The sequence below is a fragment of the Gorilla gorilla genome, chromosome Y (assembly GCF_029281585.2).
Source record: "Gorilla gorilla gorilla isolate KB3781 chromosome Y, NHGRI_mGorGor1-v2.1_pri, whole genome shotgun sequence".
Taxonomy (NCBI): Eukaryota; Metazoa; Chordata; class Mammalia; order Primates; family Hominidae; genus Gorilla; species Gorilla gorilla.
Window position 1 is genome coordinate 35,078,370 of NC_073248.2, and position 13,305 is coordinate 35,091,674.

At 43.9% G+C, this 13,305-nt stretch overlaps 1 pseudogene; it reads right to left on the reverse strand.

Annotated features, from left to right (window-relative positions):
* Positions 1-732: 732 nt before the first annotated feature.
* LOC129530350 (testis-specific Y-encoded protein 9-like) lies at positions 733-13,025 on the reverse strand (annotated as a pseudogene).
* Between the last annotated feature and the right edge of the window lie 280 nt (positions 13,026-13,305).

Below are 13,305 nucleotides of genomic sequence, written 5' to 3' on the forward strand. Positions count from 1 at the left end.
AGTTTTGTCACAAACATAATTTTTCCACCTGTTTGAAGCCTACTTTATGGAGGCATGTACAGTAAAGCCATGAGATATTGCAGTGTTTGTATCAGAGAAAACAATAACACTGGTATTATAAAAGACCCATTGTGAGGAGAAAGTTATACCTCACATTACTACAAATACAGAAGTATGATTTCATCAAAAGCTGAAATCAAACAATATAATTTGTTTTTAATGTTTTATTTAAAATACTTCATTTCAAAAGGATTACTCAAGTAGAATAGTGGCATTGGTAATAAATAATGATGGAGAATTCCCTTTAATTTGTTGATTATTTAAAATGTAAGTAAAATACTGAAAAGTACTGTACAATGTAGTTTCATGAAGCATTCTTTATGGTTTTTGTAAAATTAATACTCTCAATGGAATATTTTAAGACTGAGAAAGTTCCATATATCATTGTACTGTACTTTCACTTTATTACTTGCTTACAGGTCATAATTGATGGATATAAAAATATTTATATTTACACATATACAGAACATGGATTTTTATATTTTTTAGTGAGATAAAGTTACCAATAATTTTATTTATATAGGAAAAATTTTACAAGCCCAAAGTTCATAACTTTCTTTTCTTTTGAAGTTTCATATTTCTGTCTAGGTATGAGATAGAATTGACTGTGATCATTCTTTGAATTCACTATGAGTACTGAGTTTCTGATACAGTGTTAGGAATGTATAGACTTTAAAGCTTGCTTTCTTCTTCTTCCTCTTCATCTCCCTTTGGACTTGTATATGTGATTTCTCCAGTAACCTGCATCATTATCTGACATGTGGTTGCTGAAACATATAAGCATAAATAGAATTCTTAGTTTCAGTGAATCATTAGGAACAGACAAGTAAAACAGAAAGATTATTATGAATGTAAGTAAGCAGTTTATCAAAGAGGTACAATAAGTGTGAAAATAAATGTAAAAATATGTGCCCCATCCAAAACACGAGACAGTAAAAATGAAAAATTTAATTTGACATAAAGAACAGTTTAAAAGTTATGATTATTTCTGGTGAGAGTAAGAAGCTCAGAAACCATGAGGAAGTCTGGCAAAGCTACATGATAGACTTGCAGGTCAGGATGGGGAGCATGGGAGAGGGTCCCAAGGTCCTGGTCAGGTTGAGGTCATCCTGGGGCATGGGGGTGTCTCAGTGGGAGAGCTGGAAAGGGAAAACGCATGCTTCACCCCAGCTAGCAGGCCACCTCAGCCCACCTAGATGAAATTGTCCCTTGACCATCCTCTTTCTCCTTCTTGGACAGGCAGGTGGAGGAACTCAGCCATCCTGACTACCAGCAGCAGGATGAAGTTTGTCTTCCCTCACAACATTTACTTCCACAATGAAGTGATCATTAAGGAGTATTGTGTTGGCATCCTCAATAAAGAGTGCCTCCCAGCATGGTAGAGGGGGTGGCCTGTGGGAAGCTAGGCCTGGCATGAGCCTTCCTAACTCCTCTCCTTCCAGGATACAGGGTGACTGGCTCCACTGCAGTCCAGTGGTTCTAGGGTCATGCAGGCGAAGGTCCCAGTTTTAGGCAGGGCACCACCTAACTGAGCTTCTTCAGTTGGTTGACTGACGGTGGGTATTGCCCAGGGTATGGCAGGATTGCTGAGGTGGGGTGACTGTGATGTGTCATGTAAAAGGGTCTTGCAGATCATTCCTTGACATTGGAGGAACTGGCTTTGAACCAGAACCTGACCTGTCACGACCACTTTGCCCAGTCCCCCAGATCATCAGCCAGGGCCTGTGGCTCCATCTCCTGCAGCACTAACCGAGGGAGTTAGGCCCTCAGAGAGGGAACAGAGAGGAGGCTGGGGAGCACCTCAGGGCTGGGGGCTGAGAGGCCTGTGGGTCCTGGAGCTAGGCCAAGGCTCAGGGAGGAGATTGCAGTAAGAAAACTCAGGCTATCATGGGCTGGTGGAGAAAGACCCAGCAGGGAACTGTAGTACTCACATTTCAGGACTGGGGAACCTTAAGCTGCTTAAGAGGCATAAGTAGCTGAGGTCAATGTGTAAGAAGTCAGGCTCAAGAGATAGCTGCCTCATCATTCCTTGCTACCTCCCTTCCCTGCCCTGAGTCCTGCTTTCACTGGGGGCTCAGTTTGGACTCAACCAGGGTGCTCTCACCCTCCAGGCACATTCCCTCCTGAGGCCCATCTAGGTCTACATCCTCTCAGAATGGCTCTCTCAGGCCTGTCAAGTTCTGTTTCAATGACCCCAGGCTTCCCTGACATGCTTTTTCCCCTCTGCCATCTTCATTCACCCAGCCTCTGCCCACCCCCAGAAAAGACAGGCCACCACACAGGGAATCTGGAGGACCACACAGGGCTCACAGGGGAGAAAATGTGAAAAGACAGCAAAACAGAAGGGGACCTTCTGTGTGTGTCCAGGAAGGCAATCTAGCTGGACATTAAGGCCCACCTCACTATTGGTGAGGACACCCAGTGTCTTTTGTCCCTGAGCATGTGCACACAAACACACACATTGTCTAAATGGCATTGACATCAATACTACTTCAGTGATCTACAAATTCTACACAACCCTTGTAAAAATATCAATGACCCATTCTTCATAGAAAACCAACCTGAAAGTCATAGATTTGCTATGAAATGGCAAAAGGTCCTGAGGACCCAGAGCAATCCAGTAAAAAGCACAAAGCTGAAGGCATCACACTACCTAACTTCACAATATACTACAAAGTTTTTCACACCAAAATATAACAGCATTGCTAGAAAAGCAGAGCCATGAGCTAATGAAAAACAATAGAGGCCCAGAACTAAGTCACTGCATTTATAGCTCATGACCTTTTCCCAAAGAAGCAAAAGCACACAATGCAAAATCCAGTATCTTCTATAAACTAGGTTGGGGAAAACCTGAATATCCATATACAAGATTTTAAAAGTAGATTATTTCTCACCAAACTCCAATGTCAGACCTGAAACGATAAAAATACAGAAGAAATCACAAGGAAGAAGTTCCATGACATCGGTGAGGGCAGATGGCCTCAATGGGACTGCAAAAGCACAGTAAACACAATCAAAAATAGAGAATGGTGTTATATCAAACTAAAGTGCTTCGGCACACCACAGGAAACTAAACAGAGGAAAGGGACATTCTACAGGATGGGAGAAATCATTGGCTCACCATACGTCTGTTAATGGGTGAATACAATACATAAGGAACTCCAACAACTCAATAGCATGAAAACAAATGGGCTAAGGATGTGAATACTCATTTGTGAAACTAAGACATACAGTTGCCCAGTAAAAAGTGCTCATCATCCCTAATCCATCAGGAAAATGCAAATCAAAACCACAATGGGATTTCATCTCATGTCAGTCAGAATGCCTATTATCCAAAAGACCAAAACAAAAAACAAATAACAAAAAACAACAACAACAAAAAACACACACACCTCATTTCTGGGGAGGATGCAGATAAAAGGAAATCCTTGCACACTTTTGGTGGGAATGTAAATTAGTGCAGGATTACAAGAATCTTTATGGATTTTATTTAATTATAAAGAGTCTTCAGAAATCTACAAGTAGAACCACCCACCATATGATCCAGCAAATCAGAATACCGGGGCACACCCATAAGTATACAAATCAGTATGTTGAAGCGGTGCATGCACCCATGCAATTATTGCTGCATGCTTTACATTTTCACTATAACCAAAATATGGAAGCAACCTGAGTGTCCCTCAGTTGAAGAGTGGACAAAAAAAATGGGGCATATATGCACAATGGAAAAATCTGCTGCAATAACAAAGAAGGAAATCCTGCCAGTTGTGACAATACATCTGAATCTGCTGAATGTGTACATGCCACTTTGTTAAGGGACACAAGCCAGGTATCAGAAAGGCAAATAGCACATGACCTCATTCCTATAAAAAATCTAAAAAATGGACCTCACAGTCACTACCTCTGTGAGGTGCACAGTGCACTGAGGAGATGTTGGATCAAGAACACATATTTCTAGTTAGAAAGGAGGAATGCTTAAAAACCTTTTCTACAGCATGCTGACTATAACTAGTGATTAACATATTCTTTCTCTAAAGAATCCTAAGACAATGTATGTCAAGTTTTATCACCACAAAAATGACAAATATGTGAGGTCATATATGTGCTATTAGCTGGATATATCTAATGCCTAATGTATATGAGTTTTTGAACATCAACTTTTGAGTTATAAATATGTATCATTTCATAAGAAAATTTAAAAAATAAAATGGTATCTAATTAAACTAAATAGCTTCTGTACAGCAAAAGAAACCACCATCAGAGAGAGTAGGCAAACTACAGAATGGGAGAAAACTTTTACAATACACCCATCTGACAAAGGGCTAATATCCAAAGTCTACAAAGAACTTAAACAAATTTACAAGAAAAAAATCAAACAACCCCATCAAAAAGTGGACAAAGGATATGAACACACACTTCTCAAAAGAAGACATTTATGGAGCCAACAGGCGCATGAAAAAATGCTCATCATCACTGGCCATCAGAGAAATGCAAATCAAAACCACAATGAGATACCATCTCACACCAGTTGGAATGGTGATCATTAAAAAGTCAGGAAAGAACACGTGCTGGAGAGGATATGGAGAAACAGGATGCTTTTGCACTGCTGGTGGGACTGTAAGCTAGTTCAAATATTGTGGAAGACAATGTGGCAACTCCTCATGGATCTAGAACTACAAATACCATTTGACCCAGCCATCCCATTACTAGGCATATACCCAAAGGATTATAAATCATGCTGCTATAAAGACAAGCACACGTACGTTTATTGCAGCACTATTCACAATAGCACAGACTTGGAATCAACCCAAATGTCCATCAGTGATAGACTGGATTAAGAAAATGTGGCATATATACACAACAGAATACTATGCAGCCATAAAAAAGGATAAGTTCATGTCTTTGTAGGGACATGGATGAAGCTAGAAACCATCATCCTGAGCAAACTATTGCAAGGATAGAAAACCAAACACCGCATGTTCTCACTCACAGGTGGGAATTGAACAATAAGAACACTTGGACACAGGGTGGGGAACATCACACACCGGGGACTGTCGTGGGGTGGGGGGAGGGGAGAGGGATTGCCTTAGGAGATATACCTAATGTAAATGATGAGTTAATGGGTGCAGCACACCAACATGGCACATGTATGCCTATGTGACAAACCTGCACGTTGTGCACATGTACCCTAGAACATAAAGTGTAATAATAAAAAATTGTAAAAATAAAAAAAATACAATGTTTAAAATGCCTTAAGAGAATAAATGTCTGTGAAGTATTTTCTTATAAAGAAGTGCCCATATATATACATGTGTGTGTGTATATATATATATGTATATATATGTGTATATATATATGTATATATATGTGTATATATATATGTATATATATGTGTATATATATATGTATATATATATAATATATATATCCCAATGTAGATGATCAATTGAATATACAAATTACAGGCCTGGAGACTATAGTCCATGAATTGAAACCTTCACTGCATATTTCAAAAGAAGACATGAGGAGGCAGAAGAAAACAGAAAAAATCTCAAAGCCATTTTGGGGCCCTGGGTCACACCTGTAATCCCAGCACTTTAAGAGGGTGAGGTGGGAGGACTGCCTGCACTCAAGAGTTCCAGACCAGCCTGGGGCAACGTGGGCCCACGTCTAAAAAGTAACTAATTAATTAATTAATATGTAGCTGGGAGGGGTGGCATGCACCTCTAGTGTCAGCTATGTGAGAGTCTGAGTTGAGAGGATCACATGAGTGTGGGGTGTCCAGGCTGCAGTGGGCTGATATCATAGTTTTGTTCTCTAACCTAGGATGCAGAGTAAGACCCATTCTCAGAAAACAAAACAACAAAAAAGAGTCAAATTAGGTAAATTAAAACTATGTAGTGTGAAGATAATAAAAATAAACAAAACATCATTAGAGCCTATGTGACCCAATGAAAGAAACCAGCTTTCAAATAACAGCCCCAGTTGGGGAGAACAATAGGAACGGGCAGAGAGAACACTGTAAATAGTAATACACCTAACTCCTCAAATGAGTTAAAAGACAGGAATGTACAAAGAGTACTTCCTTTGGCCTCAAAGCCCTTAATAACAAGTGTCTTTTTCTGAATCCCTGACATAGATTCAGCTCACCTGAACCTCTTGGTGAGGTTCTCAGTCTATGATCTGCCCTTTCTATATGTTCTCATCTTATTTCACATCACTTATCTATAGCAGTTCATAGTCATTCATGATTCTTTGACATTGTTTGACACAATGAAGAACTCAGATATAAGTTCATTAAACAATAATTTATGACTTCATGAAGAAATTCTGTATACACGATGTTTGTTAAAAGGATAATACAAAATAAAAACATACGGAGAAGTACATTTTCTCTGTTTCATCATTGCACTTGTGTTTACACCACATGTATCTATGAACTACAGCTGCCTCCTGGAAAATGATCTTACACAATGTCTTGAAAGTTCTCTTTCCACTTTAGAGACCATAGGCATAACCCACTTTTTCACTTTTCCAGTTTTTGGGTATACTGAGTGGGACGACTGGGATCCATCTGACTTTTGGCTTTACTGTAATGCCCAGTTATTCTTCTTTTTTTTTTTTTTAACACTGTCATTCCTAGATAGGCCTGAAATAAATGGTTCATTATGGCTCAAAAAAGAACTCATCTCCTTCAGCTGAGATTCTTTATAAGAGGAATTTCATCCAGACATGAAAACAATAATCTGACACCACTGCCCACAGATTCAGAATTACAAAGTAAATTCAGAAGAGGATAGGAAGATAGTTGATACAGATGGAGAGAGGGGAGTGGGTAAGAAAGGGAAGGAATAAAGGAGGGGTGTAAGTGAAGGAAAAGAACAAAGGAAGGGAGAGAGAGTGATAGATGTCCAAAGACATGGATAGAAAGTCCGTCATGGTTGTAGAGATAGGTGTGTACAAATTAATACAGGCAGTGTGGAAACATGTCTGACAGACAGAGACATAGGTGGAGTCAGAGGAAAGATCCAAACCCATACAGATATACAGACAAACACTTGGCAGTTTAAACATGAAAAAACTCCAAGACCCTGATGCTAGAAATAACAGAGGTGTTTCAGAGTTACTGAGGCAGAATGCAAATTTGTCAGAGACCTTAGCATCTGTGGCCCATGTGAACGGATATTCAGTGGAAGCAGCATTAGACTGACTGTATAATTCAGCACGATCTCTGATAATGCCTAAACAATGGAGCACATGTGAAATCACTAGACTGAATTGCATGCAGGATTGGAGGAAGAAGCCCAGTCAGCAGCGTTCACTCGGTTGGGTGGCCAATATGGCTCAGCCACCAGCTCATGGCAAGCCCATCATTGTAGACAGTTTCTAGTTTGCTGCCTGCCTTGGGAAAAGCTCTTCCCCTACCACCACTTTAAAACAGGCTAGCTCAAAAACTAGCCCTGGCATCTACTTACAGTCTTTTCCTTATCTATTTACCTCCTAGAAAAATCATTGCAAGACCATTTCCTCAACTTTTTCCTATGCATTAAATTTGGTGCAAGACCTTTTCAGACAACCTGATTATAGGCAAGTCCCCAGACATTTCCCAATCTGAGTTGCCCTGAGTGCACACACCAATCTACTGCCCCACTCCCACTATAGGGTTACTGTAATGGACCACAGTGCCCTTTGACCAGCACACAGTAAGATAGAGGGCAGCTTGAGGGGGCCAAAGAGTTCCCACTGTTTTCAGGAATAATTTGCTGAGAAAACCTGTTTCTCATGTGTTTGCGGGTCATGGGGACAGTAGTCAGAAGAGGTCAAAACTCCTGCTCCAGAGCCTCAGCTGTCTGCATGAGAGCAGGGGCAAAATTGAGCTATAGATTTTCAAAGCTCATCTGCTGATACTGAGCAGAAGGTGTGGAATGCATACTGAAGGCAGCACAATAGATTCATGAACTTCTGACTGTCAAACCCTATTCCCTGAATCAATATAGCTCTTCTTACAGAAGCTGGGCTGACCACAGTTCATATGGGACAGGAATGTTAGCACTCTATTAGTGTGTCTTTGACAGGGATGCTCATGTTGTATCTGTTTTATCTGGGAATGGGGAAGAAAGTTCTGCACCCAACTCTGAAATCCTCCTCCTCCATCCATGACAGAGGCCACCCCTTTTCCTGTGCATAGACACAGATGTTCCTGGGAAGCAGCCACCCACTTGAGAATGAATGCTGTTATGTTTTGTTCTCCTGTGTGAGGCTTGTTACACATGCTCTGCAATTACATTCTCTTTACATTATTAACCTTATGCAAAGTATGCTGAAAAGGCCACAGAAAATAAAAGGGACCTGGGCTCCAGAAACAATCTGCAGTGCCCATCACTGGTAAGTATAGAGCCTCACTAGAGTTTGCATGAGCACAAAGTGCCTCGTAATGGTGTTAGCTACATACAGTATTGGCTCCTCATCTAACAAGAATCTTGGAGAAAAGCTTAACCCAAATAAAGATGTAAACATCAACAACAGTGTCCATATCCTGGACCATCAACTGACACAGAGTCCATGCATGGATCCTCTGGCAATCTTCTATTACACAAATCCACCAACCTTCCCCTCACTTTTGAATGTTTGTGTTTTCCCATAGTCACCTATGCCAGAAAAAAAAAAAAATAAGGCGTACCGTGAATGCCTTCCCACATGCCTCTGTAACCTTTCCAATAGTCCCTCCGGACACCTTACATGCCAATTTCTTCTCACATTGGTGATACCCCTGGTCCTGAGAGGCTGATTGTTCCAGAAAAGGATTATGCATTCACCTTTAAAAGCAGAACATGTGATTTCAACATGAAAGTGAACTTTAAGATTTCCATCATCCTGTGCTATCTTAATGTGTTTGATGATACCCAAAATGAAGGATTTTGGAGTTACCTTATCCCAGCAAACTGGGTCCTGGATATCTTAGTGGCCACTAACCCCTTTCAATGAACTACCTCTGCTTCCATAGGGTGAAGTAAGCCTCCAGGTAAACTGTCTTTTCTTTCTTGTAGCTCCCCAACTCTGTATTGTAGGAAGAATCCCCAAACATTCTACACCCATTCACTCTACAACTTTAGAGGCCTAGCTCCAACACAGACTGGTCATTTCCATGAAAAGAATAAAACATATGGATTGATCAATTCATTATGACACATGAATCTAGGGGATGAACATACCCACACACACAGATACACATACACACACACACACACACACACACACATACAGAGTCACACATCCTTAATAGTGTTTATTTTTCATTCCATACAATCCAATTTTACCCCCTCTTCCTGTCTGCATTTTTTTTGTGACTGGATCTGTTTTTCCTTTAGTTCCTGTGCATAAGACCATGCTGAGTACTGACATCTGCATACTGTGGTAACTTTGTAGGAGTTCTGCTGTTTTAGGTAAAGCCTGATGCTCCATCATATTCATCTCAAAATCCAGAAGTCCCCTAGAGAAACACAAACGCATGTCAAAATGCATTTCCTCTGAGCCATACTTTAAAATGTTTTAATTTTAGGGCCTGCTGAGTAAAGACTACCCCTTTCCCATTTTTGATCTCTTAAACTTCGTCCTACCATGTGTTACAAACTGTTCTTTGCAATACCTGCTCCATTCCCAGTATACTCTGTGATGGGAGTCAGCTAACAAGATGCATTGTTCACGAAAAGCACACCAAAATTTTATCAGGCAGTAGCTTAAGAAAATCCATCAATCTAAACAGTCTTGTGTGGTTTGTGGCAAGGATGACAAAGAGGCACATTCAGGGAGTTAAATCTTAAGGTGTTGATAGGATGACTGCCAGTGGGGCTGACTGCCAGTGGGGCTGACAGCCATGAAATCAAGCGCCACAAATTGAAGTTAATGATTCAGGTTTACCTATCAGTGAATCTGGACATGCACTATACTTCTCTGGGCTTAAGACTCCACAGTTGGCCAGGCGCGGTGGCTCACGCCTGTAATCCCAGCACTTTGGGAGGCCGAGGCAGGTGGATCACGAGGTCAGGAGATCGAGACCATCTTGGCTAACACGGTGAAACCCCGTCTCTACTAAAAATACAAAAAATTAGCCGGGCGTGGTGGCGGGCGCCTGTAGTCCCAGCTACTTGGGAGGCTGAGGCAGGAGAATGGCGTGAACCCAGGAGGCGGAGCTTGCAGTGAGCCGAGATCGCGCCACTGCACTCCACCCTGGGCGACAGAGTGAGACTCTGTCTCAAAAAAAAAAGAAAAAACAAAACAAAACAAAACAAAAAAGACTCCACAGTTATAACCTGCTATGCAGTGTAGTCTCTAAAGTGCCTTTTTCAGCTCAATGCCCCGAATGTCCTGGATTCTGTCCCTCTCTGTCTTCCTCTAAAGGAATTTCCACATTTATGAAATAAGCCTCAATTTCTACATTTCTGAAATCAGAGTCCAGGCTCCCTGAATAGTGAGGGGTGTCAACCCCCTCATAGTGGGCATCAAACAGCTACAGTTCCAACTGAATGGCTTACCTGAAATCTCTGTTCCCTCTTCAGGTGGCTTCATCCTCTTGTAGTATTGCAGGGGATTGTGCCACAGGTCCTTACATAGGATCTGTCAGGGGAATCAATCGGGAAAGGCCTCATCAGGGCTCAGACTGGTGACCTAAGCAGCTGGGAACACACCAGGGTTATTCCTGATGTTTCCCGGTGAGGATGCACCTCAGCAATCCTATTAGGTCCTGTGAAGTTGTGGTCAGAAAACCAGTTGAAGAAGTTAAGGCTGCTATTGTGGTGTCTGGGGCAATAAGCCTCAACTTCATAATCTGGATACTACGGAATTGGAGTGGAATGAGAAGCCCTGTATTCTACAGAGAGAGGATTTTGTGTGAAGAGGGCTGGATCACATTGGCAATGATCCACCCATCATCTTCCTTCCACTACCCATCCTGGGAGCCACCTGTCACCTGTGACATTCCCAAGATATTCCTTGGTCACCATTTTATTCTGTAAGTAGGGGTTACTCCAAAATAACAACATGATCTTGCAGAGATGAATGGGATGTTTCACTTCTTTCACCTGTCAGGACAAGGTGGAGAAAGCTTAAACATCTTTTTGGGTGAGGTGCCCACTGTTGCTTACAGGAATGAAGTATTTCCCTTACCCTCCCCCACTAAACCCTCTAGCCTCAGTCTTCCCAGCCTCACCTCCAAGTTGATCATGTAGCTCAGCATGTCTTCATCTTGGTCACTGATCAGGGCTGATATCAGGGGGTGGTTTGCCATCTGTTTTAGGTCAAAGAGCCTTTAGATGCAATGGAAGGAAAAGTTAGAAGCAAGAGGGAAGAAGGCCTAGAGCACCCAAAGGCTTGGGTAAGGAATTTCTAAGATCTGCTTCCATGTATGACCTCCCTTTCTCCTCTACCTCCCCCTGAATTAAGGCCTCTTGGGTTCATGGAGTGCATATAATTCTGAGGCTGACTGCACTGACACGCAGAGGGGTGACTTGCGAAGAGTCGCTGGTGTCTGAGGAGCGGCAGAATATGCTTATAACCGAAGATGCCCATTCCCAGATCGGACTGGCAAGGGGCAGCAATCACACTCCCTTAACAATAGCTTGATTCACAGAAAAACCTGTTCTAGTGAGAACTCGCTTCTGCTCTCCAAAAAGATGCCCCAAACGTCTGCTGCTTGGCATCACAAAGGGTTTCTCTGCCGCATGCAGGAAAATAATACCCACGCCTGCTCTGGTTTACTACAGCCACATTTGTCCACGGCAACTCACTGTTGTTCCCCAAATAATCACATCGACGCCGAGCTGCCCATCAGTTACTTACACTTCTGCAAGAGCACCTCTCAACTAGAAAGGCAGAAGAAATACTGAAAAGATTACAACATTGGCCCAGCAGCCAGGGATGTTCTGGATGATGGCGCCTGTGTAGTCCAGGCGCGGCTTGCGCCTCCTCTCCAGCTTTTCCCTCTGCTGAGAAAAGGCCTTCCTGGCTCTGGCATTAACTGGCTCCAGCTCCACCTGAACGGCCAGCAGCTCCTCCAGTGCAGACTCTGGGGTCATGGGCCCAGGGCCAGGCTGTGCCCGCTGGGCATCCTCCTGCTGCTCCACGAGGCCCTCCTCCTCCGCCACCACCTCCACCTCCACCTCCACCTCCACCTCCACCTCCACCTCCACCTCCACCTCCACCATTATGTCATCCAGCACTAGCACCACCTCCTCCCCAAAGGCCACCGCCTCGCTCTGAGCCCCGGACACCTCCTCCTGCAGAGACTCTATCCTGAAAATGGTGCCCTCTTTGGGACTCTCACAGACCACAGCCTGTGCCACCCGACCCACACCACAGGCACCCTGCTGCTGTGCTTACTGGAGCCTGTGGGCGGGTAGGCCCTCAGGGCACATGCCCCGGGCTTCCAGGAGCCCCCTAACGAACTGCACGCAAAGGGCGCTGGGAGCCGCGCCACTACTGCCCACTTCCCGGCAAGACCAATCAGTGCGACGGTGGTGGGCGTCTCCCTGCGTGGCACCTCCCCAGGCTGACCTGCATCACCAGCCCCCGGGGTAAGCCTCCTCTGAGAAGCCCTCGCAGCTTGTGCCAGGTAGCGCTAGGTGCAGGCACAAGTGGGCTGCATGGCCTTTGGCATTGTGGGCATGGAACTCCAGTGCCCTAACTGATATCCTGAGTATGGCAAGCTATTGACCCACAGGGAACACATGAAAACGTCTCACTGCATTAGGCAGGCCAGGTAGGTGGTACGGAATATTGCAGATCCAGAGGAGAACTCTCTCTGGCCGCTGAGGCGAGGGTGGCGGGGGTGGCCTGGGGTAAGTGGGTCGGGGCCAGCTTTTGGGAGGAAAGTCGCCTGGTTGTGCTGAGGTGGAATTCGTCTGCTCCAGAGGTCGGAACCCTGGCAAGCACTCTCGCAGGTCTAGGCAAATACAGGCTCCGAGTACCATGCTTCCTCCTTGAGAATGCTGTACTCCCAGGAGCGTTCTAAAAGGCTTCTCGTCCTATGTCCTGGGCACACTGAAGGCCAGCGGCCAGGGTTGGCTACCGACAGCTTGCGTGCCTGCTGTTGTGCACTGCCTTGCCGACCCAGAGGCTCCTGCACGTGCAGCAACGTCTGCAGTGCCTGCTGGCGGGGCTCTGAAAGCCCAGGACCCGGGCCTCTGGATCCTGAACTCCTGTGCGCAGTTGACTCTGGTGGGGACCTGAGCCCCATGGCGAGAGTGGAGA